Raw genomic sequence first — 22571 nt, 5'->3', positions numbered from 1 at the left:
CATGTTCATGTCAGATACGTTTACATAATATGGATGCCTCCTGAGACAAGCCCGAGAAGGACCTCCTCCAACCTTCTCTGGGAGTGACATCCTCCAACACTTTCCAAGAGACACTTCTTAGAGGGTCACCCACCAACCCCTTCCCCTAGACACCCCTGAGAGAGGCCCACACCAATCCCTTCCCCTGGACCCCACTGAGAGGGGCACAGACAGACCCCTTCCTCGTCAATTCAAGTTACATGATGAACATAGAAGAGCCACAATATGCTGCTTCACAGCACCTCTTGTCCTTGCTGGTCTCATGGTGCCTGCTAACCCGACAGGCAGACGTACGAAGTGGGAGGGTGGGGGCTGCAAATGTACGAGCGACGAAGGAGAGAGTTAGTGGCAGGAAGGCAGAGAGACAGAAAGAGAGTCCGGGAAAGAGACAAAGAGAGAACCAGAGAGGAAAAGAGAGAACTAGGAAAAAGGCAAAGACAGTGAAAGGGAACACATCGGAGACAGATGAAACAGAGTAAGGATAAAGCCAGGGAGAGTGAGAAACAGGTGAAAGACGGTCAGGTGCAGTCATGTGAGAGAGGTAAGTCCAGATCTCGCTCATTACCAGCTCCTCCGCTACACACCTTTGACAAATCTCTTACAGATTCAATATTTAGTCTATAATGTGGGGTCTGTCGTTCTTCGACAGGGCGGATTATAAATCCCTGTTCCTTATTGAATGTTACTGTTTAGTCTACAATAACGGGCCTGTCATTCATCAATTGTCAGGACACAGGACATGAGACACACAGCAACAGGTGAGGCTGGCTTAGTTTCCTGTACCACAGGTGGTACGGATATTTGGTGGCATTGTAGGTTTTCTGTGACATGCAACCTTTGGAGTGATGTGTCACACCATCCTCTATATGGTGTTAGTATACACCTAGGAGGACACCAGTGTAGGTGTCTCCTTCTGGACCACAGGCAAGGAGGCCCGCCTCACCTGTTGATGTTTGTCTCATGTCGTGAGGACAGCTTCACCTGTTGATGTTTGTCTCATGTCGTGTTGCGAGGCCAGCCTCACCTGTTGATGTTTGTCTCATGTCGTGTTGCGAGGCCAGCCTCACCTGTTGATGTTTGTCTCATGTCGTGTTGCGAGGCCATGAGGCCAGCCTCACCTGTTGATGTTTGTCTCATGTCGTGTTGTGAGGCCAGCCTCACCTGTTGAGGTTTGTCTCATGTCGTGAGGACAGCTTCACCTGTTGAGGTTTGTCTCCTGTCATGTTGTGAGGCCAGCCTCACCTGTTGAGGTTTGTCTCCTGTCATGTTGTGAGCACAGCTTCATCTGTTGATGATTGTCTCATGTCATGGGCCCAGCTTTACCTGTTGATGTTTGTCTCATGTCGTGTTGTGAGGCCAGCCTCACCTGTTGATGTTTGTCTCATGTTGTGAGGCCAGCCTCACATGTTGATGTTTGTCTCCTGTCGTGTTGTGAGAACAGCCTCACCTGTTGATGTTTGTCTCATGTCGTGTTGTGAGAACAGCCTCACCTGTTGATGTTTGTCTCATGTCGTGTTGTGAGGCCAGCTTCACCTTTTGATGTTTGTCTCATGTCGTGTTGTGAGGACAGCTTCACCTGCTGATGCTTGTCTCATATCGTGTTGTGGAACAGCTTTATCTGTTGATGTTTGTCGCATGTCGTGTTGTGATAATTGACGAATGGCAGACCCGACATTGTAGATTAAACAGTGACGTTCACATATAATAAGGAACAGGGATTTCCAATAAGTCCTGATGAAGGCCCGGAACCCTGTGTGGGCTGTGAGGAAGGGCTGAAACATGTCGACATAGAATGAGGGTACAGAGGTAGTAACCCCCTCTTAATTCACCCAAGTATTTAACTTATATTACAGTCATACCAGTTGCACCCAAAATAAATGGAAACAGGGTTGACTGCTAGGTATTTTCAATATTGATATTCCCCGTCGGGGTTAGAACATTATCCAAAGTGCTCCCTGAAACATGGTTGAGCCCACCATGGTTTTTAGGGACCAAGGTGCGGCCCGATGATGAAGCATGACACCATTAGGTTGTGTGAGGGTCCGCAATACACATATTGAATTGTCCTTTCAAGGGCAGGATGAGAAGGTTGTAATTTTACCACCATAGGGTGGTAGAATGTTGGTTATTAAATCTGTTTGGGAGTCATGTTTCCCTCCGAGTGGAGCCCCAGTATCACCCCCCCCCCCCGGGCCATCCTCCAGAAGAGAGGTGGCCCAAGGCTCCTCTCTCTCCTCCTGGGCCTTGGGATTCCTCCTCCAGTGGTACCGGGAAGAAGAAGAGGGATAGGATGGAAGGAATGGGGGAGGGAGAAAGGGCGAAAGAGGGAGGGGGCTGTAGAGAGAGACCAGAGAGAGAGAGGAGAGGGGAGAGATGAGAGGGGAAGGCAGGAAGGCAGAGACCTGGAGAAAGACAAGGGCTAGCAGCAGCGCCTAGAGGGAAGAGGGGGCACTGAGGCTGGCACTGGCAGGAGGGGGAGAGCAGTTGCACCAGAGAGCCCCCTGCAGGCCACAACCTGGGCGATGTGGCGGGAAAACAACAAAGAAACCACGTTAGTATACAATGTAACATAGACGTGGAGAACATGGATGGACCAGGAAGAAGACTAACCATCACCGTGCGGTCCCCTTGGTGGCAGGAAGCGGGGGGCATCTTCTTCAGCTCTGGGCCTCCGGGGCAGGGCCTCCTCCCATCTCCTATGGCTCTTGGGCACGGGGGGGGGGGCAGGAACTGCTCTGGGTGGTCCCACCTCGCACACTCCTGCGGAGTCTCTGCAGGGATGAAGGCAGCGTCTCCCCTGCAGTAAGGAGTGCGATGGGGTGAGAGAGAGAGCGAGAGAGGGAAAACCGAGAGAAAGAGAAGAGAGAGAGAGACAGAAGAGAGAACGAGAACCGAGAGAGGAGGAGAAAGAGAGAGAGGAGAGAGCGAGAACCGAGAGACAGAGAGAGGAGAGAGCGAGAACCGAGAGAAAGAGAAGAGAGAAACAGAAGAGAGAACGAGAACCAAGAGAGGAGAAGAGAGAGAGAGGAGGAGAGAGAAGACAGAAAGACAAAGAAAGAAAGAAGGTGAGAGAAGGAAGAGAAAACAGAGGGGAGATGGAGAGGGGTAGGGAGAGAGTGGGGGAGATGGAGAGAGAGAAAGAGGGCGAGCGAGAGAGGGATAGAGAGAGACGGCGTGAGAGAGAGAAAGGAGAGAGACAGAGGGGAAGAGAAGAGAGCACGAGAGAGACAAATGGAGCAAAAGAGAGAAGAGAGAGGGAGAGTGAGAAGAGAGCAAGAGAATAGAGAAAGAGAGGGAAAGAGGGAGAGAGAGAGAAAGAGGGAGAGAGAGAGAGAGAGAGACCGAGAGGGAGACAAAGTGGGAGAGAGTGGGGGAGATGGAGACAGAGAGAAAGAGAGAGAGAGAGAGAGAAAGAAAGAGGGAGAGAGAAGAGAGCGAGAGAGAGAGAGAGAGAGAGAGAGAGAGAATAGAGAAAGAGAGGGAAAGAGGGAGAGAGAGAGAGACCGAGAGGGAGAGAGGGAGAGAGTGGGGGAGATGGAGAGAGAGAAAGAGAAGATAGCGAGAGATAGAATAGAGAAAGAGAGGGAAAGAGAGAAAGAGGGAAAGAGAGAAAGAGGGAAAGAGAGAAAGAGAGAAAGAGGGAAAGAGAGAGAGAGGGAGAGGGAGAGATAGAGAGAGAGAGGGAGAGAGAGAGAGAGAAAGAAAGAGGGGAGAGAGAGAGAAAGAGAGAGGGAGAGAGAAGAGAGCGAGAGAGAGAATAGAGAAAGAGAGGGAAAGAGGGAGAGAGAGAGAGACCGAGAGGGAGAGAGTGGGGGAGATGGAGAGAGAGAAAGAGAAGATAGCGAGAGATAGAATAGAGAAAGAGAGGGAAAGAGAGAAAGAGGGAAAGAGAGAAAGAGGGAAAGAGGGAAAGAGGGAAAGAGGGAAAGAGGGAAAGAGAGAAAGAGAGAAAGAGGGAAAGAGAGGGAGAGGGAAGGAGAGGGAGAGAGAGAGATAGAGAGAGAGAGAGAATAGAGAAAGAGAGGGAAAGAGGGAGAGAGAGAGAGACCGAGAGGGAGAGAGTGGGGGAGATGGAGAGAGAGAAAGAGAAGATAGCGAGAGATAGAATAGAGAAAGAGAGGGAAAGAGAGAAAGAGAGGGAAAGAGAGAAAGAGGGAAAGAGAAAGAGGGAAAGAGGGAAAGAGGGAAAGAGGGAAAGAGAGAGAGAGGGAAAGAGAGGGAGAGGGAAAGAGAGGGAGAGAGAGGGAGAGGGAAGGAGAGGGAGAGAGAGAGATAGAGAGAGAGAGAGAGAGAGGGAGTGGGGGAAGGCACTGGCAGGTATGGGGGAAGATGGTTGGCTACTGCTTAGGTCTTTCTCCTGGTCCTGGGCAGAGACTCAGGTCTTGGATGGGCTCCTGTTGGTGGCTTCTGGTCCTCCAGGCCTGGCCAATCTGGGGTCCTGGTTCAAGGGGGTTCTGGTTTGTAAGTCTTGAGAGTGATGACAATCTGAGGGGTGAGGTGGGGGGGCTGGAGGAATCTGGCTTTTTAAAGCTACAGAAAAGGTAGGCCCAGGAGGATCTGCCCTGCGATTGGTCCCCGATTGCTTCCTCTCTCTGAGACGTGTAGGCCAATTCTGAGGGCACAACGCAGGAGCAATGTAGGGCAAGGATTACAAGAGACACAAACCTCTGGGATGAGGAACATATGCTGATTGGATTCCATGAAACAACTCGGAAGTAATGTAGGGTGAGGATCACAAGAAGCGCAAAGACCTCCGAGGAAACAGCACATGCTGATTGGATGCCTGAAAGCAACACGTGCGCGAGGAAGGATGAGACTCCAGGAGAGTACGAGAAGCAACGTGGCTGCGACCCCCAAGATCTCAAGAAGCATGAGGTGGTCTTTCCCAAACTCCATGCCTAGATCCTACACCTCTGTCAGGCCATAAGGCAATGTGACTTATGCTGAAGTGAATGATCTTGCACCCATGGAGATTGCTTCACAAGAATTTGCAATGGGTTTAAACTCGATGTCATTGTCAGATGATCAGATGCAGAAGGCAATGATAATTTCATTGCAGTGAGGTATAAATTCCTGTCTGCACACTCCCAAGGATCCTGAGAGCCGCACTCCGAGGGGATGGCGCTTTTGGGAATTTGCAACTGAGGCGCTGCAAAGACGCATCATGGATCACGCGCGCACCATGGGGCAATGCGTCGCTCCGAACAAGAGACATTCCTCATATCAGAAGAAAAGGTAACTGACAAGTCTTAGTTAGGGAACGTCAAGCGAAGATGCTCTGCGGAAACGTCTTGCAGACCCTTCATCAATTAGCCTGAGTTTATGGGACAATCCTTCATTGGATGCCATCTTTCCAGAATGGATGATGCTTGCGACGATCTTACGAGCTTGTGAATAAATAATGCACATTCCATGGTGCAGCCTGAGCACCAGGGATCCATCTCTTTGATTTATCGCAATGCTCAAGACCCAATTATAGACGAGTCTGTTGGCACATTCAATCAAGGCACGCAAAGCCATCCCCCGTGAGCTCATGAGCCAACCAGAGGGAACTCGCCCCCTCTATCTCAAATTCTGCAGGATTATTTCCTGAATTTTGGCAAGTGTTCACATGGTGGTTATAGCAGCCTGGTGACCCGAGACTCCCACAGAAACACCTATTGGTAATTACATTGTCACAGTCTAGTCATGCCGTCGCTATTCATTGTAATGAGACAACATCACTGGTCTACGTAATGGCTCGTTCAAGTTGAGTGATGATAGCGCAATGTGGTTTGCCAGGGCCACCGTGAACAACAATAAGCATCTGCCTGCCAGCGGAGTCAAGATGGCAGACAAGCAACAGGAGACCCATTGACATTTGCAATTTTAATTGAGATGAAATCAAAATTCTGAGCAGAAAACAGGACCATTGTGGCGCAAAGGTGCTGCGAGACATAAAATGTTCAAACAGCATCACTGGAAGCATTTCTGAGGCCAGTGGAACTGGTGGTGGAACAGAAGATATGTAGACCTGCTTGAGGAGTCTGTGTGGATCTGGCAGGGTGGCCCACTGGGCGGAGCAAACTTATTCCAGGAGGGTGGGATTGTGAATGTGCAACTGTGTATGCTTCGAGAGTGGGCCAGGGAATGTACCGCTGCATAGCCGTGGAGGTTGCACCTGTGATTTACCACTGTGTAGGCCTGGAGGGTGGACCAGAGCATGTACCGCTGCATAGCCGTGGAGGTTGCACCTGTGATTTACCACTGTGTAGGCCTGGAGGGTGGACCAGAGCATGTACCACTGCATAGGCTTGGAGGTTGCACCTGTGATCTACCACTGTGTATACTTGGAGGGTGGGCCAGAGAATGTACCACTGCATAGCTTTGGTTGCACCTGTGATTTACCACTGTGTAGGCCCGGAGGGTGGGACAGATCATGTACCACTGCATAGGCTTGGAGGTTGAACTTGCAATGTACCACTAGATATGAGCTTGCAGGGTGGACAGGCAAGCACCTGGGCACCCCATCAGGTGACACTTTATAAATCCTGACTGATTGATTGATTGAGGTACCACTGTGTAGACTTGGAGTCTCAGTCTGCAGATGTACCACTGCATACCCTTAAAGGGTGGACCAGAGGATGCACCACTGTGTAAGAGTTAAGGGTGGGCTTATGGATGTACCAGTGTGGAGGCATAGGTGCTGGACCAGTGGAACTACCACTCGGTAGGCCTGGAGGGTGGACCAGAGAATGTATCACTGTGTAGGCCTAGAAAGGATATTCAACTGCATAGACATGGAGGGTGGGCCCGCAGGTGTAGTACTGTGGCCTAAGGGTGGAGTGGCGGTTCTATCACTATATAGGCCTGGGGGATGTGCAGAATACGCACCACTGTTTAGGCCCAAGGGTGTCCCTGTAGATGTTCCACTCCTTAGGCCTGAAGCGTGGAAATATTGATGTAACACTGTGTAGGCCTGGAAGGTGGACTACATGATTTACAACTGTGTAGCTCTATAGGATGGACCAGATGATTTTTCACTGCGTAGGCCTGGACGATGAACATGAAGATGTACAACTGTGTAGGCCTGGAGGGTGGACCTGCGAGTAGCCTGCTGTGTAGGCCTGGAGGGTGGACCTGCGAGTAGCCTGCTGTGTAGGCCTGGAAGGTGGACCTGGGGATGTAGTGCAGTGTTGGCCTGGAGGGTGGATGAGAAGATATACCAATGTACAGACAAGGATGGTGGACCTGCACATGTACCTCTGTGTTGGCCAGAAGTATGGACCTGCACACGTTCTACAGTCAGGGCCACTGGAATTATGTGATTGGGAGGCCACAGTGGTATTTGTATAGTTATAGATTTGCAGTATTTGCCACATAATCCATCAAATGCCGCATAATGTGCAGATTTTTTACAAAAAATGTTTTTCTAGCTCAAACGGTACTAAAGTTATGAAAAATGCAGTGACACGTGTTGCCTTGCGGTGGAAGGCCCTTTGCAACGCTGGACTGGTCACCTTTCTGTTGCTTAATGGTATATATGAGTGTTATACTGGTACTAATGAGGTACAACCAACTCCCATATAGTGTTACCAAGTTTAAAAATGATAAAATAATTAAGAAATTCTGTTACAAAATGTGCTATATTATGCCACATAAATTGCCTTTTCTTGCCGCATAATTTACTGGGTAATTTTGCCCACTCCTGCTGCATAATTCCAGTGCCCGGCTCCCGCCAACGACGGGAGGGTGGGCCTTTGGATGGGATGTACCACTGTGTGGGTGATCCAGTGTGTTGGCCTAGGGGTTGGACTGGCATCCCAGGTGGAGCGGCAGAGTGGGCAGCTCACTACTGTGTCAATCCAAGACTCGTTGCTAAGAACAAGTGGGTGGGACTAGTCAGGTTGCCCGGAAGACACTTTACTATTGACCTCGGTGGATGGACTGCACTGAGACACAGTGGGTAGGTAGTGCCACCCTGAGAGCACAGGAAAGGTGTGATGTTCCCTATGGAGGCATTTGTAATAACACAGTTAAATAACAAACCTCATCCTATCTCTTTGCAGACACAACAGTAACGTAGGCACAATACAAAAATAGAAGATCTCTGTTAGTGACCAAACAAAGTAATTTATTCAGAATACTAGGCAGGTGGTAAAAATAAAGACCTATACAGCAGGATGGATTTAGAGTTTGCAGAGAGGGTACTAGGTCACAGCACTGATGGACCACCCTCTATGCCAAACTGAAGGTCCACCCGCCTGATTTACAGCCTTAGTATGTCAGTGATTTACAGTGGGTAGTTGAATGGCCAGTTTTTACTCTCCCTTACCACAGTAAACAACGTAGTGGTAAGAGACAGAAAAACATTTAAATGACCTCCACATCATGGGAGAATACTGCCATGGAGTGGGCATCATTAAGTTTTGGGGTTTTGTGAAACAAAATCCCACTTTGGAATTTTGTTTTTGAAAAAACAAAAACAAGTTCAAAGTTTGACCACAGTACCGTCCTTTTGAAGGTACGGTCTGCTCAACTTTTAGCTCATTGATAGGAACAGGGGTGGCAGTGGTTCTTTTCAATGACTAAAGATGTCCACTGGGCCAGGAGACATCTCTAAATTCAGGACAGATACTCCATCAGGGGACTTTATTTCACTCCACCCCCCTGGCACACTGCAACCCTTACTTCAAACTCTCATCAGGCCCCGTAAACAGAAAAAATAGGAAAAACCTTTATGTTATCAAAGAAAAACAACATTTTGGAAAATATTTTTTCCACCAGTGTTTACACTTGGACAGACTACTGAACTGCATCACATAGACCTTCATCCACACAGATTTTGTAGCAACTCACTCTTACTTTTCTAAGGTGCCTCTCTTGCAGCTGCAGGGTCACAAGTCACTCTTTTTAGCTTATTTGTTACACATTCTGGTACCATTGAAACATCTCCTTTGTTCCAAACATGGAGCCCAATTTAGAAGGAATCTCCGTTGCTTGGCTATGGACCGCCCTCCCGCCAACACAGTGGTCCGCCCTCCCAATTTAATTGCGAGAGAATTGTCATTTTGGCCTCTGCAGCATCTTCTCCATCTCCACCATGGTCAAACTTCTCCAGCGGCCCTGGGGAGTAAGGGCCATCAGAGAAATGTCTACATGTCTGCCCGCCCAATTTCGATAGGCGGGCATGTAGCCATGTGTTACTGTTTCTCAATGCCAGGCAACCATAATAATGCGTAACAATGTTCCCCATACCATGGTGAGGAGAGCATTCATTTTTTATTTACAAAAATAAAATCATTTCAGGATTTTCTTTTTGTGAGTAAAAAGAAGTACTGTGTGCTACAGGACTGTGGCCGTCTCCTTAAAAGATATTTCCCTTCGCAGTCCCAGAATCCTTACGATTTCCACTGCATCCCTTCGGAGCCTTTGCCACTCTGAATCAACTTTCCTTTAGGATGCTCCAACATTCAAGGTTGCATCGTTTTCAAACCGGATCTTCCACGTCTCAGTTTTTCAAAAGACAAATTAACATCTTCTCCTCTGGAGTTATTCTATAAGCCCTAATTAATTCTTAGATGGTTTGTCTTCAGTTGAGGCCTTCACTGGATAGCTGTTTCCCCTCCTTCAAAGCCCTGTTGCACTTCCCAGTTTTACATTATATGTATCAATCAGGTTTAACAATTATTTCACATCGTTGGATACTAACTGCACATCTTTATCGATGATACATTTCTTAGGTAACACTATTCTTTCAAATATTTCACTTAAAAATATTTAAACCTCACACATAGTAGCCTGACCCACAAATTCAAGAATTGTGAAAAATGGTCAATGCCCCCAATGCATACATATTCTTTGAACCACTGACACAGAATGATACACCCAAATCTACGCATCATAACCACTCATTGGTCTATCCGTTTCTTTATTTGGACGTTGGACGTCATGTGATCTTCTGAGACATTGCTCAAGGGACAAGCGATGCAGGACACACCTTTTCCTCAGCACATCTGTCAACTTCTCCAATGATATCTCCAGGATTTTAAATAACTGTGACCCTCTGAAAGCTGGCAGCATTTCCCCAATGCTCATCCACAGATGCTGATCCACTTCCACACATTTGTTGAGAATATGGAACTCTGTCCAGTATGGCAAAGGAAAACACTGAGGCATGAAATGGGCAGCATCCATCCTTTGAGGTAAATTTGACAATAGGGAGATGCCTCTTCGGGTTCCCCAGGTTTAGAAGAAATACCTCAACTCCTGGAGAAACAGTCTCCAGAGGACATATTTCTAAGTGTTAGAAATGGGGTCTCTAGTTGGCAGTGGTTTGCACCCTTTCCAAGTAGGAGCCATCACTTTAGTCAGGGTAAGGGAGCCACACAGCTAAGATAACCCATACTCGCCCTTTGGTAGCTTAGCTCAAGCAGTCAGGCTTATCTCAGAGGCAATATGTAAAGTATTTGTATACACACACACACAGAGTAACACAGTGAAAACACTACAAAAATGACTCCACACCAGTTTAGAACAATAGCCAATTTATATCTGAATAAAGCAAGACCAAAATGACAAAAATCCAACATACACAAATAGAGATATCACTTTTAAAATGTTGAAATGAGTCTTAATCCACAGGAATCAATTATTGTACCTTTTTAGACAAAAGTGCCTGGGCTGAATCAAAAACAGGCAATGCATTGGTTCCTTACTGCACAGGGGAAGTGATGCGTCAATTCTTTCCTCGCAGGAGAGATGTGTCAGTTTCTCAATGGCAGAGAAGGTAGTGAGTATTTTTTTCCTCGCAGGAAAGGCGTTGTGTTGATTTCTGGACACACAGCCTCAGTTCCTTGCTGTGGTGCGAGGGTCAATGAGAAATTGATGCTCCAGGGACAATGAGTTGAAATCCAGACGCGCTGTGTTGATGGGCCACTGGGAAACAGGTGCTGTGCCAGTTCTGCAGCCTGAGACAGGTGCTGCATTGATTCTTCAGCCACGGAATGGGAATTGCGTTGATTTTTCTGCCATGGCGTGTCAAGGGGGAAGATTTCCGTCTTCAGGTCACTAGTTTAGACATCCAAGGGCCTAGGGACTGGATTTGGCACCAAGGCTGGACTCTCTGTAGATAAGCCCAAGCACTGTGAGGTGAAGTCTTTAATGTCCCGGAGACTTCTTAACAGTAGGCAAGCTCAGGTCAAGCCCTTGGAGAACCTTGGAAAGCAGGATGTAGAAAGCAAAGTCTAGTCCTGTCCCTCGCAGGGGAGAAGCAGCACGCAGCAGGTCAGCACAGCAAAGCAACAGGCAGAGTGGCAGTCCCTCCTATAGCATCCAGATATTCTTCCTGGCAGAAAGTCATCCGTCCAGAAGGATTCTAACTTTGTGGTGTCAGAGCAAAAGATGTATTTTTAAGTTGTGAGTTCAGAGATCCCAAACTTCATATCTCCCTCTGCTCTCAATGGAAAATTACACTTACAAGATATTTCAAGGCAATCCCCAGGTTACCCTATGGGAGAGATTGGCCTTGCAGTAGTAAAAGAACACATTTAGCAGTATTTCACTATCAGGAGATGTACCCAGCCAATGGGGATGCTTTGGGCCTATCTGGCGACGTACATGTAGTAAAAGGAAAGGTTTGGGTCTGGCAAGTGGGTACATTTGCCAGGTTGAAATTACAGTTTAAAACTGCACAGACAGACACTGCAGTGGCAGGTCTGAACCATGTTTACAGGGCTACTAACGTGGGTGGCACAACCAGTGCTGCAGGCCCACTAGTAGCATTTGATTTATAGGCCCTGGGCACATCTGGTACACTGTACTAGGGAATTACTGGTTAATCAAATATGCCAATCATGAATAAACCAATCACCAATACAATTTAGACAAAGAGTATATGCACTTAAGTCCTGGTTAGCAGTGGTAAAGTGCCCAGAGTCCTAAAGCCAACAAAAACAGGTCCGAAAAAATAGGAGGAAGGAGGCAAAATGTTTGGGGATAACCTTGCAAAAAGGGGGGGGGGGTCCAACAGTAAGATATATCTTAGAAACCCTAAATAGATAGTTTCTTACAGGGATTGGTGGGTGGGGTCCTCTATTTAATTATAGATCACCCGACACCTACCACATCATAATGCTGAATGGCAAGACGTTTGCTAACAACATAGGTACAGCAACATTTAGGAGCCAGAGACTTGGACATCCTGAAGCTGACCCTGTGGGCACTATGGACAATGACTGAAACGTGTTGACATATGTAAGGGCTGTATGGATAAAAGTATGATTGCTAACCCTTTGGTATCATCCATTTATTTGTTGTTAACCCTATCAGGACATCCACTTACACAATACTTTTCAGATACCCCTAGATAGTTTTAACTGTTCTTTTACTCTGGCAATTGAGAATACTTTATAGAATCAATTTTTCAACAAAAAACCCTGGCTCTGATGCCTAGTGATAGAGCCCACGTATGGGTGTGAGAAGCCCAAGGATGAAGCATGCCACATTTAATGTGGGTGAGAGCTTCACATTTCCCAGAGACCGCTCGGTCCAAGTCGATACGTTAGAGATTACATAGAGACTGGCCTACCAATTGTGTGTGGTTGGTTAGGAGAGCAAAGGTCGCGTCAGTCGTGAACGAAACCTGTGCTGAGGCAGATCCTGCAGTTCAGTTATATGTATTAGGGATACCCATTTGGATGATTCTGTTTCTTCAATGACTCCCTCCTCTCACAACCGGTTAACTTCCTCCTTCAAATCTACCCGCCGAGATACAGCTGGGCCTTTGTGCTGACCACAATCTGCTGTTTTCTACACACCTGATTTCCACGATGGCGTACAGACCATCTTTTCTAGTCCCACCCGCCTCTATGACCTCCAAAATAAACCATTCACTTATTCACCGGTATAATATGCATTTTCTCTCATCCATTTTTCCTTTTCGCAATGTTCCCCCATACACCCTTCTGCACATGCCACAAATCTGACCCAGGACACGATCTGTCCGTCACTATGTGCCTCCTAACAAGTATGTTCTTCACTTCCTCCGTAACCATCACCCTCGCGTACCTCTTCATACCTCTGCTTCTGTTTCAGCTTTTCATTCCCATAAGTCACTTAGCTAATCTTGTGAACACTTCCCAGACTTGCTCCCCAGCAGCCAACTCCTTGACACTCTGATCATTCAGTTCAAACTAACAAGCAATACGGGTGGCCTTGTCAAATCTCAAATTTTTAGCGAGTGCTAACGTCTCCTGAAATTTGAGACCGGTAGTTTTATGCACCTCCGGGTCCCTCAACATCTCATGGTGGAAAGATCTATAGTTACTCAGACAATCAGGAGCTATGGAGTCTGCAGAAGTGGAAGATGTTTCAAGATGCTTCAGCCCCCAAACTATACCCAAGCGTCACCATTTAGCGCTTCGCAATGAAAATGTTGCCACCTGCTGCTGGGACATAGGCTTTGACCCCCTCTTTCAACTGGTTTCAGGCTAGCATGGGCTCACCTGGTGACTGTCACAAGAATCCTGGTGAACTCGTGCCTTCCATGCTGATGTCACACAATGCAGTCTAAATAGAAGATTATGTAGATCTGTTTTTTCTCATGTGTTCATGTCGTAAGGTTGAGATCAAACGTGTCATCACCCAGATAAGAAAAATATACCCCTTCCAGTTCCAGGGATCCAGTTACTTCAATGTTGCTAGGTAAATCATTATTAGGATATTATTGTGTTTTGTTACCCCTCTTCCAAACACACTCACACCGTTCACCTTGTAGGGTATCTTTGATTATTGAGGCCAGAACTGGGCAGCGCCTTCCCTTCCCCCTCAGTGGTCGTGGTGGCCGTTGTCTCTCAGCCGACAGGTACCTTTCTTCAGAGCTCCTTCAAGGAAGGGCGTTGTGTGGAGTCGTTGACCAGGCTCCCACGTGTGTGATGTATCGTGTAATGGGCATGTGCTTGGCATCTGGTCCACTTTCATCATCTTCAGCAGCAGTCACAACGCTCAATGCTCATTGGCTGGGCTTCCCTCAGCGAATGACGCTAAGGTCACACCTTGATGTCAACCATACTTGACTTCCTGGTCCTTGGAGGGTTCAGCAGTCCATGGCAGGTGGTTCACTGTTCGCCTCACCACGGTCTCCTGATGACTTGGACAGCGGCTGAGCCCAACACCATCCCAACTCAGGGAAAGAGACAACCAGTCCGGTACCTGGTGTGGCTCACAGGTATGTCTGACCGCATCCAACTGTTTGTTTCCGCTCGTCACCAGCTTCATAACTCGGACTTCTTTCTATTCAAGCGAAAGATTTACTGGTCAGCAGATGCAAGAATGTGTCCTGTCGACGAAGCACCAGTACCGGGCCACCAGAATGTTGTCTAGTGCGTAAAGCGCTTTGGAACTGTTCCTGTAGAACCTTCTGGTTCTCTGTGTTACAGTATATAACCACACCTAGAACCCCAGGCCAATCCAAGAACATGAGCATCACAAAGAAATCAAAAAGGTTGCACAAAATGCGCCAATGACAGATTCACATAAACACACATTGGAAGGGTCTCAGGCTAAAACTAAAAAACACAAAACAGTATGTCGTACAGAAAAACACCCTCAATGCAATGTTTAAAGATCCTGTCGGAATATACGGAGGAACATTAAACACATATTTACTTCATTCTGAGCAAACGTACGACAAAAAAGCTAAAACACGTCACAGATATGGAGAGCGTACCTGGCACCGCAGTAATCAAGGCAAGACCTTCACTCAAGGCACCAGCCAGGTCAAAGGTCAGCATCAGTGGGCAACAGATCACAGGGTGATCCCCCGACCCAGGGATCACCCCTCACCAGCTGGAAATGGACAACCCATAAACCCAACACAAAGATCCAAGCCTTGGACCACATTGCTGCTGAGAACTGCAGGAAGGTCCCAGGCCCATGGCCTTAAAAAGGTTTCCTAATGTATTGTTCCGCTTGTGCTTCCCTTAGAGTCAGTTGCTCGCGCAAAGATGTAGCCAATGAGAGCCACTGTAGGTAACACCTGCCGGACTCATCCCTTGGGGACCAGGGGACAGCAGCACCGTGGGACTTTCCGCCCTAAAAGGCTGCGAGAAAGATAGCCTGGAAGATGCATTCGGGAATAAAGCGAGCCACCAATTAAACAAAAGCTAGCTTCCCACGGCAGACCTTAAAAGGTTTTTGTGCTTTTAGTGAAATGTCATGGTAAGCATTTTGCATTTCCCGAAGTGCCTTTTTCTCCCCTTGTGACTCAATTTTCTTGCTGATGTCAGAGAAAGGACCAGATGCCGTTCTCCATCCCTCAGGCTACAGAAGCAGCCGCCCTGCAGGCCCTGGACAATGCCCTGTGCAGTGTGGACAGAGCAGAAGGATGGACTCCTCCCCCCCACCCCCCCCCCCAGCTCTCACAGGGGACACAAGACACTCGGACTTTGAGTTTCTTGTAACAAAGGTGAGAACCTGAACTGTTACAGGATGAGGCTATGACCATTGTTGAGGTTTAGAGTCCTATTAGCAAAGGTAAACCTACACATACATAAATCTATTTATTAAAAAATAGCATATAACTAAAGTAAAATGTTTACCTGTTAAAAGGTATTGAGGTACTAAAATGTGTACATAAAATTTTCATTATATCTGTTTAAAATTGAAAGTGAAAATATTTATCCATAATTCAATTTTAATATTTTTAACATTAAAATAAATGTATTCATATTTTAAGAAGTTTAAATAAATGATGTTATTTTATAATTATTTCCTATGGGATTTTATTTTAAATCCCTACCACCAATATTTTCTATCAGACGGTATTGCTATCCTTGTGACTGGACATGGGTGGCGCTGGACGTACTCCAGCTCTAAACTGGAGAAAACGTACAACAGTTTGAGTCCTTTTAGCCTGTAGGAACCATAGAAGTGCAGTTTGTGAATAGAAGTAGGCATACTCTTTTGTAAGTGGGTGAATGTCATTTTCGAACCCCTGCCCACCCTATCTTAACCCCTCTTTCTGCCTCCCAAAGACCACCCCTTTAGTCGTAAATATTTCCCAGCCACTCCTCTGTCCCTCCACATTTACTAATTTACTACTAGACTGTATAGCTATGTGTTCACTGATCTCCACACATAGAAAACAGGAGACGCAGAGGCATAGACCGGTGCATGAAATGTGGTGATTAGCATTCTGTAGTACATTTAGCAGTCCTACTGATTACTTTCAAGCATACTACGTAACGCAGTCTGTAAATAGGCTCCTTGATCTGCCAGTTTCATACAGTTGTTCCAGATCTAGCCCTATTAAGTAAAAACACATTCGTGTTCTCCTGGGACTGATCGCAGTTCGTCTTGCCTGGATCCTTTCAGTAGTGCAGATGTTATTTTTATGCCCTACAGCACCTAGACCAATGTTTCAGGATGAAACACATACTGTCAATTGCCCCTTAAAGGATGCTGAATGGTATAATTTTTACACTGCTCCTCTATAAAACTGTATTGTTTTAATGTTCTGTATCCTGATGAAGCCCCCTACATAGTATTAAAAGAGCTGAAACATGTTGCTAACATTTTCAGTAGACCTGGTATCGATATGCAAGGTCTCAAGTGTTTCTCTTTCATGTCTCCACAGGTTACGTTGTTCAGTATGCGCGGTGCCTTATCAAATGCCGGCGGCTTCAAGCCGCAGAGTGCGTGTGACCATCTCTATGGCGGACAGTCTCGCCGTGACCAGTCCTAACTGGTCCCAGTGTAAGACTCGAGCAGAGCTGGAGAAGTCATAGAGGTGATGAACACAGAGGGTGGATCCATATGTGCAGAAGACAAACACCTCAATGGTTGTTTTGTATTGTGCTGTAGGTGTCCTTAGATAGTGCTTTAAAGCCCTGTCAAGGACCACTTGGATGTGCCTATCATGGATGTACCTGTCATGTGTCTGCTGTGGCTACTTTGATAATGCTCTTGGTGGGCACCAGTTGTGTGCTCTTGTTGTGTGTTGTCACTGTGTTATGCTGTGATTGTACCTAAAACAAGTACTGGGCCGGCCCCTTGAGCACTTGATGGCAGTGTAAGGGTGGGTAGAAGGTGCGTGAGGGCACTCTGGCCTGCGTGGGAAGTGTTGTGGTCTTGTGCCCTAGAGACTGTTCAACCGTGTCACTGCAGGGATGTAGCTGCAGGTATGCACGGTGTAGTAGAAAAGTGTGAGACTAGGCAGTGTGTGGAAACCTCCATCTTTGTAGTGACCTACATCATGAGCATTAAACCACACTGATTCATGAGCACAGTAAAGTGCCTAGAAGGAGGGGGCTCTTATCTTAGGAGCTGTGACCTTCCATCGATCACAAGACATGTTCCGGAGTCCACCCAGGAGCCACAGGGACCAACCTACAGGAACCAACGTAATCCATGTAACCATCTAACAGGAGCTGAGGGGTCCACCCAGGAGCAGCAGAGGCCACCCTGTATGAGGGGCATTATAGAACCAGATATAGTTTATGCCCTGATCGGTCTACCCAGGTGTAACTGTGGAGGCGACCACTCACAGGAAGGGAGATTACAGACACAACCATAGCATGTGTCCATCTGGCAGAGAAGCAGCTATTAAACAACAAATCAAAGCGTCCAACCCATTTGAGTATTAAACAAGAAGCCATACATAGTACATGCTCTCTGGGGTCCACCCAGGATGATCATAGGAGCAACTGTTGGAGAAAGAGCCACAGAATATACCTTAAGAATGCACTTAGGCATGCACGGAGGAGCGGTGGAGTGACCACTATACATGCAAGCAGTAGTAGCCTCTAAGGACTCTATCCATATGCAACAGAGACTGACCCATAGAAGTGTCCATCATACAGACATTGTGTTTGCTTTGAAAGGACCACCCAGGAGCAGCGGATGAGTTACTGTTACACAAACAGCCATGGGCATGTTCCGAGATACCCACCTACATGCAAAACATGCCACCCCATACGAATGAAATTTTGCAAACATCCAGCTCCATCTAGGAGCTGCACAGACTACTCCATGGGACGGGCACATTATGCAAACAGTCAAACTCGTACCACACCTGACCGCCAGAACACTGACGGCCCTATTAAGAGTTCACCACAGGGCCGGTGGGCAGAAACAGTGTTTCTGCCCACCAGCCCTGCGGTGAAAAGGGCCTTAACATTGATGCCGGCTCGTAATCGAGCAGGCGGCAATGTGGAGGTGCAGCAGGTGCAGCAGCACCCGTCGTTCTTTCCACTGCCCGTAATTCGGGCAGTGGAAAGCACAACGGGGCTGTCCATCGGGGCCCCTGCACTGCCCATGCAAAGTGCATGGGCAGTACAGGGGCCCTCCAGCGACCCCTTTCTGCTAGCCTTTGCACAGTGGGGTACCGCCATGCAAAGGCTGGCAGAAAGGTGACTCGTAATCCCCAGGGCAGTGCTGCAAGCAGCGCTGCCCTGGCGGATTGAGACTGCCGAGACTGCCAGGCTGGCGGCTGGAGGCGACCTGGCGGTGTCGGCGGTCCGACTGAGGCGGCTCCTCCACGGTTGTAATATGGACGCTGGACCACTGCTTTCGCAGCAGTCCGACCTCCACCTCGGCCCTGGTGGTCATGAGGCCCATGATGTATGCTCAGAGAATAAACCAGAAGCCACAGGCGGGATACTGTTATACAAACATCCACTTAGTATGACCTGAGGAGTCCACCGAGATGCAACAGAGACCAACCCACAGGAGCGACAATCATATAAAGACACGTAGGGCCTCATTATGAGTCTGGCAGTCATGTGACGAACAGGGCTGTGGTGGACGTCGGACCGCTGCCAAAGCAGCGGTCCAGCCTCCACATAATGACCGTGGCGGAGCCACCACGGTCGTACCGCCAACACCGCCAGGTTGCCACCAGCGGACAGCCTGCTGGTCTCAATCTGCCAGGGCAGTGCTGCCCTTTGGATTATGAGAGGATCGAGTGCCCTTTCCGCCAATTTTTGCATGGAGGTAGCCACGCCACGGAAAGGCTGATGGAAAGGGAGTGACGGGGGTCCCCTGCACTGCCCATACACTTGGCATGGGCAGTGTGAGTGCTCCCATGAACACCCTTGTTGTGCTTTCCACTGCCTGAATTATGGGCAGTGGAAAACGCAATGGGTGCTGCTGCTGCACCCGCTGCACTTCCACATTGCTGCTGGCTCGTTTACGAGCCGGCGTCAATGTTAAGGCCCTGTTCACCGCAGGGCCAATGGGCGGAAATGCTGTTTTCGCCTGACGGCCCTGCAGTGAACTCGTAATAGGGCGGTGTTCTTGCCGCACCAGCAGTCAGGTGGCAGTACGAGTTTTGTGGGTGGCCTTCGCCACCCGCCAAACTTGTAATGGGAGCCATAGCGTACGCTCAGAAGGGCCCCTCCCAGGAAGGGCTGACGAGCTGTTATTATACAAACATCCATTAAGTATCCTTTGAGGAGTTTGCCCAGATGCAACAGAGACCACTCCATAGGAGTCAGCATCATACAAACAGATATAGTGTATGCTCTGAGAGGACACCCCAGGAGAGGCACACGAGCTACTATTATACAAATATCCACGGAGTATGTTCTGAGATGTCTAACTAGATGCAACACAGGCCACCCAAGACAAATGACATTCTACAAACTGCCAGTGCATGCTCGGAGGAGTCCACCTACGAGCGGCACACACCACCCCATAGTCTGGGTGCATTTTACAAACACCCAAAGTGTATGCTCTGAAGCATCCACAGAGGCACAACAGAGACTACCCAATAGAAGTGAGCATCCTAGAAGCTGACATAGTGTATGCTCTGAGGCATCGACAGAGGTACAACAGACACTACCCAATAGAAGTGAGCATCATACAAACAGACATAGGCCCTCATTACAATAATGCCGGTAAATGCGACTACCGCTGCAGTGGCGGCTGCCAAAAGACTGTCGCCGCAGCTACCACCAAATTATGAACACTGCCAGATTTCCGCTACAAAGATGGTGGAAATCTGTCTGTGGCTATACTGGCAGATGGTGTTAAGGTGGTGCTGCTACCACCAGCAGAGCCACGCCAGTAGACCGCCGCCAGCCGTAATATGAAAAATAATACGGCCTTGCAGTGTTCTGCTGGCGGGAAGCAGAGCCCAGTCCCGTCCTCTGCCGGAAGAACCTCCGAATGCAGGTAAGTCGGGTTTCCGACAGGAGAGAGGGGTGTTGTGTGGGTGTGCGTGTGCGTGTGTGGGGGAGTGCATGTATTTGTGTGTGAATGCGAGTGTGTGTGTGTAGTGTTGTTTGCATGCATGCATGTGTGTGAGTGTGTGTCAGTGTGAATGTGTGTACTGATGTGTGCGTGAATGAATGGATGCATGCGTGTATGTATGCATGAATGAGTGTGCGCCTGCATGTGTGTATATGGGGGGGTTGGAAGGGAGGGGGGGAGCGTGGATGGGGGGGGGGGGGGGGGGGGGCCTTCTATCAGTGACAGAGAAGAAATTCCCCGTCACTAATAGGGCCTACCGCCATGGTTTTTGTGGCGTTGCGCACGCCATGGAAACCATGGCGGTAGTAGGAGTGATCGTCATACAAACAAAGATAGCATATGCTCTGAAGCCCCCTCCCACCCCCCCCCGCCCCCACCACCCCCAGGAGGGACAGATGCTTTGCTGTTATACAAACATCCATTGAGAATGCTCTGAGGAATTCACCCAGATGCAAGAGACAACTCCCTAGGAGTGAGCTTCATACATACAAACACAGTGAGTGCTCTGAGGGTCCCCCCTCCCAGGAGTAGCAGAAGAGCTTCTATCAAACAAACATCCATGTGGTATGTTCCGAGGAGTCCACCCAGATGCAGGATAGAGCATCCCTTAGAAGTGGTGTCCAAGCAGCCTGCGTCTCTGCGGCGAGGAGCCTGTCCGGATGCGGCAAGAAGCCACCACTGGCGGTGGGCACCGTGTGACCACCCGAGAGCAGCCGGCGGGGGCTCCCTGGCAGTGCCCCGAGGGTGTCCTCACTGCATTCATCCGCGCCCGTGTGGTGCTGATGCGAGACAGATGCGGCCAGAGTGGGGTCAAGCGGGGGCAGCCGGCCTGTCGGGGTCTCCGGCTATTGATTAAGTGCTGCGGGGGCCCTGGCAGCCCCTGGACCGCACCCCCCAGCACGCACCGGGTCAGGTCCTGCCTGAAGAGGGTCGCTCAGGTGGGCGGGCGCTGATTGATGGGGAGTGATGGGGGTTGATGGGTCGGACAATCAGCTTTCCTCGCACCGAAAACGCTCGATATTTTACAGCGCCTTCTGACGGCTTCAATGGACGTCACTCGTCGCGGAGTCGTGTGGGAAGATGTCGGAGCCACCGAGGAAGGCCCCAGGAAGAAGTAAAGACACAAAGGACAAGGGAAAGCCAGAGAATGGGAAAATACAACATAAAAGGCACCGATACTTTTAATGGGACCGAACCACCGCGTCTTTCGATGGAAACTACTCTCAAAATAGGACAGTACCAGCGCTTCTAGACAGGGATGGTATACTTCTAACAGGACAGTATCAGCACTTCTAGACAGGATGGTATACTTGTAATAGGACAGTATCAGCACTTCTAGACAGGATGGTATACTTCTAATAGGACAGTATCAGCAACTCTCAGCATGGGTGGGGTACTTCTAATAGGACAGTATAATCACTTCTCAGCAAGTGGCCATACGTTTAATAGGACAGTATCAGCACTTCTAGACAGGGATGGGATACTTCTAATAGGACAGTATCAGCACTTCTAGACGGGGATGGTATACTTCTAATAGGACAGTATCAGCACTTCTAGACAGGGATGGTATACTTGTAATAGGACAGTATCAGCAACTCTCAGCATGGGTGGGGTACTTCTAATAGGACAGTACAATCACTTCTCAGCAAGTGGCCATACGTTTAATAGGACAGTATCAGCATTTCTCTGCACGGATGGTATACTTCTAATAGGACAGTACCAGCACTTCTCTGCATGGACATCATACTTCTCATAGGACAGTATCATCACTTCTCAGCAGGGATGGGATACTTTTAACAGGACAGTATCAGCACTTCTAGGCAGGGATGGGATACTTTTAACAGGACAGTATCAGCACTTCTCAGCATGGATATCATACTTTCAAAAGGACAGTATCAGCACTTCTAGGCAGGGATGGGATACTTCAGTATCAGCACTTCTCTGCATGGATGTCATACTATTACTAGGAAAGTATCATCACATCGCATCAGGGATGGTATACTTCTAGTAGGACAGTGTTGGACCTGGCCTTTTTACAGGGTCATCCCCAAACATTTTGCCTCCTTCCTCCTATTTTTTCTGACCTGTTGCTGTTCGCTTTTGAACTCTGGGCACTTTACCAGTGCTAAAGTGCTTATGCTCTCTGTGTAAATTGTACTGTCGATTGGTTTATCCATGATTGGATACTTGATTTACTTGTAAGACCCTAGTAGAGTGCACTATATGTGCCATGGGCCTGTAGATTAAATGCTACTAGTGGGCCTGCAGCACTGGTTGTGCCACCCACTTAAGTAGCCCCT

Source organism: Pleurodeles waltl, chromosome 11, assembly GCF_031143425.1.
Source record: "Pleurodeles waltl isolate 20211129_DDA chromosome 11, aPleWal1.hap1.20221129, whole genome shotgun sequence".
Classification (NCBI taxonomy): Eukaryota; Metazoa; Chordata; class Amphibia; order Caudata; family Salamandridae; genus Pleurodeles; species Pleurodeles waltl.
The sequence above is the reverse complement of the archived record's forward strand: the minus strand, read 5'-3'. Positions refer to the sequence as shown.